The 5,634-nt window shown below is 38.9% G+C and overlaps 1 protein-coding gene across 1 annotated transcript in view; it reads left to right on the top strand.

Moving 5' to 3' along the window:
- PPP3CA (protein phosphatase 3, catalytic subunit, alpha isozyme) overlaps positions 1–5,634 on the top strand; it is a gene marked incomplete at its 5' end in the record, with an annotated part of 34,096 nt that overhangs the window by 14,416 nt on the left and 14,046 nt on the right. The gene's annotated exons all lie outside the window — the stretch shown is intronic.

The following is a 5,634-nucleotide window of genomic DNA, read 5'->3' as shown; positions in this document are numbered from 1 at the left end:
TGCTAAGAAGAGATAAATGGTCACTTCTGTTGTCACTTGGATTGGAGTTTATATCATGATAAGTTGCTTGTACCTGTTGGTTTGACTGTAAATGTTACTTTATATCTTGCGATTTTGGGATTCTTAGAAGTCTGTTTATTTTGAGACATTATTTTCTGTTTGGCTGTGCAAGAGTAAATTGCAGCTCTCCAGAATGTCCCTTCTCAGTTGAGCCATACTGGAAAAAATCCTGTGCATCCCTAACATTCTTCTTGTGAATGCTTTTGGTGTTTTAAATCTAAGAAAGTAATAGAAGTATTAAAAAATTTAAAAAGATCCTGGAAAATTCTAGTACTACCAAATATGCTCAAGATATTTTTATGCAGAATAAAGAGCTTTCAATGAAGACAAATATTTAATGAAGTTGTAATTAATAATTAAACTTCTCTCAAACTCTTTATTTTTAATCTTTGGAAGACGAAACTATATCATGGGTTTTGACAAATGTTTCCTTTGCGATGGAGAAGAAGGGTAGGGATGATAGTGCTTTGCTTTTACTCTGAAAAGCCAGATGGAATTCCCTGCTCTGTATCCTCCACAGAGTGTGGATGTGAGCAATTATCTTGCAGGACCTGGGACAAAGACTGAATTTATTGAAACCAGTAATCAGTGGAGAGAAGAAAACACCTGTTTGAATATTGTGCCCAATTTTTTTCTCATGAAATTTAAATAAGTAGCTACTGTGTAATTAAAGCAGCGTGTGAAACAGTACGGAGGCATACAATGAGTAAAAACTGTGTCAAATGAAATACAGAAGCAACAAAACCATGTGCTTAAAATCCTTGGCTCAAGAAAGCACTTAAGCACAGGCTGAGATCCCACTGAGTGCAGTGCCAAAGCAGAGGCTTTATAGGAAGACTTTTTAAATTAATTCAGCATTGGCCTAGTATTTTCTTTTAAAGTTATACTGTAAACTTCCACTGAACACAGATGGGCCAATGACTGTAGTCCTTTTCCAAAATTTTAGTGCGTCAGCGTTCCCATACCCAAATCACAGTTCAGGAGAACATTTTCAAGAGCAGAGTCAGAAATGATGAGGCGTTAGGGGTCTTTGGGTACAGCAGCTCCCCCCCCGGCTGCAGGGAGTCTCTGCTTCTACTGCATTTTTTTGGGGAGGAGGGTGACTCCCCTTGCTGGCTGGGAGTTTTAGCATGGCACTTCTCCAGACATGGAGCTTGCAGCATTGCAGGTGTCTGAGCAGGGAGGCAGGCTCAAATCCTCTGGGCTTGCATGTGTGTGCTGCATAACGATAGCTAACAGCGTTAAAATCTCCAGATGAGGAATAATTAAACCATTACTGGTACTGTAATGCTAATACCATTGTCTAAATCTGCTTTCAGATCTTTTCTGTATGAACATATTCTCTGTGTAAAACATTACGTTGAGGAAGATGTTAGAAATGTTGTCATCTTCAGCATGTGTAGCTAAAACCAGAGCTGGCATATGTTCATGTCTGCTTTCCCAGATAATCCTCTTAGAGCTGTAAAATGGAATCTGTGGCGCTGGTGCTGGCGCTTGCTGTGGGTGCACGCTTCTACCTCCAGCCCACTGGAAGTGGTGGGCTTGTGGGGATCGTACACATGGATGAGACCAGAGGATTCAGGCATAAAAGTAAATTTGAGGGTTGATTTAAATTTAAATAGAGGCTGATATCTTTAATTATTTCCTGATGGGTTTTGACTTATTATCTGTACAACAAAGGAAAATCCACTTTCTCTCAGAGTTAGCTGAGTTCCCTCTCTTTTCTTATATATATATATATTTTTTTTTTCCTTAGAGCTTTGCCTTTTGGGGGAGAAACTACAAGATGTATTTAATTTGTGTTCTTGATGAAACAGCCTGGAATGATTATCAGCTTAAAACTGTTTCTGTAAGGGCTGTATATTGACAGTCTTGTAGTTGTTCAACATTTCCACTATTCTTCTTCAATAATTTCTGTCCAGCTTCCTTGGAGGACTGCAGTAGTACAGTCCTATTTGCCCACTGACATTTTTCTTAAGCAGTGTTTCCCATAGAAGGAAATGCCTGATATCTGCAGCAGCAGATGCATTTCTGTTTCATGGAATTATTCTTTAAAATCTTCGCTTATTTTTATATCTTCAGTACTTTTCGGGGCTCGCTGCTGATTTCCTTTCTCTCCTTGCAGTTTGAACATGCCCTGACCTGGGTTCCCACATGTAATGAGAGTGGTCCATCACCATGGTTTGCACTGATCATTCGTTATCTTCTCTTACACTTCCTTGCCCTCTGTCTTCCCCTCTCACTTCCCCCTTCAAAACAAAGCCCCATCGGTATTGCCTGACCTCACTGCATGGTGTTCTTCAGAGCCCTTTTTTAAATTATTATCATAATTATTTTTTTTTTGTTCTGAGTCATGCATGTTGCATCTAGCCATGAGCAGGATGCTCAACAGCATGTATTCCCTTTTTGCCCTCCCCCTCCTTTTTTTTCTTTTTTCATTTTTTGTGGTTGGATTTTTTTGTTTGTTCGGTTTTTTTTGCCTAAGGAGACACATCATGGGGATCTGATCAATTTGTCGTAGGCATTTTCTGTGTATGCTTAGTGGGAGAAAGCCTAAATAGCAATGGTAGCGCCCTTTAGCCCATATCTCCCTGCTGGCCTGTATTGGCCTTATGGTTTCACTTGCTGTAAAAATGAGAGGATGTGATAGGTCAAGTTTCCTTATCTCTGATAGTTTCCTCTTGCTGTGCTTTCTCTTTCCTGTTTGCTATGGTGGTTGCAATATAATCTGATCCAGCAGAAAATGTCTTGGGTGAACGTTAGCTCGTGTGCTGTATGGTTTGTGCATCAAACATCGCTTAGCAACAGGAGCTGCAAATACTTCTACCCAGCCAGCATGTAGTCAGAGTCCTGTTTTATTTTAATTAGCGACATTTCTGGCCTCATGCATTCGATTGAAAACACTAAGCTGCTAATTAAAAGGGTGCAATAATGTAATAGACAGCTTGACATGAATGCACTGCTTGCTTTGTATGCATCACTATCATGATTTGGCATAAAGACGCTGCAATTACCTGCATTATTTTTTCTATTGCCTCCAACATTGTAGCTCACAGCCTTCTCATGAAAAAGCCTCTGTCACAGTGCTAGCTGCCGCATTTATTCCTCAACTGGGATACAGCTTCCCCCGTACATCACTGTAGTGCAAGCCTACAGAGAACTATAGTCAAACACCTCCTGCAGATCAAAACCTGGCTCTGCTGTGAACAGTGGCATTTGCCACAGCTCTTCAGTGTGATAAATTGCACCAGGGACAAGGTCTGCACCAGCCAGCACAGAGCCTGGCTGAGCAAAAGCAAAGGCCTCGCCATGACTGTGTTCAAAAAATGTGAATGTGGGACTTCAGGGCATGGTGGAGTTAGGTTAACGGTTGGACTTGGTGATCTTAGAGGTCTCTTCCAACCTTAATGATTCTATGATTAAATCTCAGTTACTTCCCAGTGCCTTGGGAAGGTGTTCATAATACTTCCTGGGCAGATGAGAGAGTCTTGGCTTTTCAGTGAGTTATTTTTTAACTAGGAGAGAAGTCAAGGGTTTTTTCCCCACAGGTTTATATTTGTTCTTCCTCCAAACCAGCAAGATTGGGCTGCAGTGTATACCTAATCTCTGAGAGCTGGTGGCAGAGGAGCGTTTTAATGTGATCTATTTATTTAATTATTCATTTATTCAGCCAGGTATGATTGTTTCCATGTCCAAAGCATTTCTCGTGTGAGCTGTACTAGGGAATAATGGTGTGCACCAACCCGGCAGCGTGCACTGGATAACCACTGTCCCCAAAACATGCCATGGTGCAGCTGTGCCTGGGCACCAAGTACTACACTTGTCTTGCTGCCCAACGTAGTTGATTTTAAGATGCAATAACTTTGGTAGCTGTAAGCTGCTGGCCCATTTGAACAAGTGCATGTGTGCAGTAGAAAGCACAGATTTTGGTAGAAGCAGCAGACGTGGCTATAATGATAAGCTAATCTTTCAGATAGCAGATGTAAATAAACTGTAAGAATTTGCTTAATTCCTCTAAGAAAAGAGGTTTCATCAGGTAGACACACCCCAAATAAACTGGGGGGAGCTGCTTCTGAGAAATGATCGAACCTTATCAAAGCAGCTGCAGTTATGTAGGAGAAGGTGTGCGTTCAATGAGTGGTAACACCAGGGCTACGTTGGACTGCTGCTCTGCCTGCATGTTGGCTTCCTACAAAACCTGCTAACACAGCTTTAAGCTGAAAAGGTTTTTTTTTTCCCTTTTTCCCCCATCATTCTCAATCTGTTTCTTTCCTTTTGGATGTTCCCTGCCTAATTTGTTTCTTTTCTGTTTTTCAGACTTTACTTAAACATTGCATTTCCATTGATGTTGTCAAATGTTCTTTTTTGTTTGTTTTGTTTTGTTTTCCTCCTACAAACATCACTGATCCTTTTTCTTTCCCCTCCCTTTGGAATTCATAAGAAGATCCCACTTATGCACAGAAGAAAGGTATTCAATAAGTTGGAAGGTTTAAGTTTCGTTAATTTTCCTGATGCTTAATTAGATAATATAGACGATGTTAAGATACCAGTGAGAGATTTGGAGTTGGCTTTTTTCCGTAGTAGTGTTTTCTGTTGGTTCAATCCTGCATCTCGGAATATTTTCAGAGTTTATAGCCTTTTTTTCATTGTTCTGTTTCTTAATCTGAAGGTCTAAATTACATTTCACCTAAGTCCTACATATCCAGCTTGCAAGATCTGTGTTTGGATGCTACAAATCCGAAATCCAATAGCACTTGTTAAATTAATGAAGTAAGGTTCAAAGCTTTTAATCTACCTCCCAAATAATTTTTACACTCCAATTTTAAACTTGGCTGTGTTCATGAGGGTTTTTTTTCCTAAGTCCCTTCATGCAAATAGCATTTGTTTAGATATTGAAAGTAAAGTAAAATCTTTAGAGGATATCAGGCAACATTTGTAAAGGCTAAAATTAACCCTTTTACTCATAGCCAGTTTTCAGGTTATGACCCGTTTTCTTTCATATAAATGTATGATTCAGTGTAGCTGAAGTAATTCATAAGGTTTTGCAGTAATAGTGAATTTCAGAATACCAAACTGGAGTATTCACACTTGAAATGCAAGTCTAAAATTTATGTATAAATAGTTGGGTAATGCAAAGACACTTATCAGGTAAGTGGTATTCAGTCAAAAACTAATAAGGCACGAAAACATTGTGAATATCAAGTGCATTATTTAGCAAATAATGTTTAAAAAACAAATAGGATCAATAAAACTTCTACTAATATTTATTAAATAGAATATTTTAATTCCATTTCACAGATCCATTACAAATTAGGAAATTCAGTGGAGGCAAAAATAAGTGTACTTTTAGTAACCTTTTATGTGTATTGATGAGAAAGAGAATACTCCCTTTGAACCTGTTGTGTTTTATCATTAAGTATTTTTTTCCATTCTTATTTTATATTTAAGTGTAGGGCATTGTATTTCACTTGGGTCATAAATTGTATTTCTAGTTTCCAGTTCTCATTCCTCTGGAAGTTAAACAGTGACTGAAAAAGGTCAAATATGAGATCATCTAGAACTGTGTGAGTTTGT

Source organism: Mesitornis unicolor, unplaced genomic scaffold (genome assembly GCF_000695765.1).
Source record: "Mesitornis unicolor isolate BGI_N332 unplaced genomic scaffold, ASM69576v1 scaffold18856, whole genome shotgun sequence".
NCBI lineage: Eukaryota > Metazoa > Chordata > Aves > Mesitornithiformes > Mesitornithidae > Mesitornis > Mesitornis unicolor.
The sequence above is the reverse complement of the archived record's forward strand: the minus strand, read 5'-3'. Positions and strand labels throughout refer to the sequence as shown.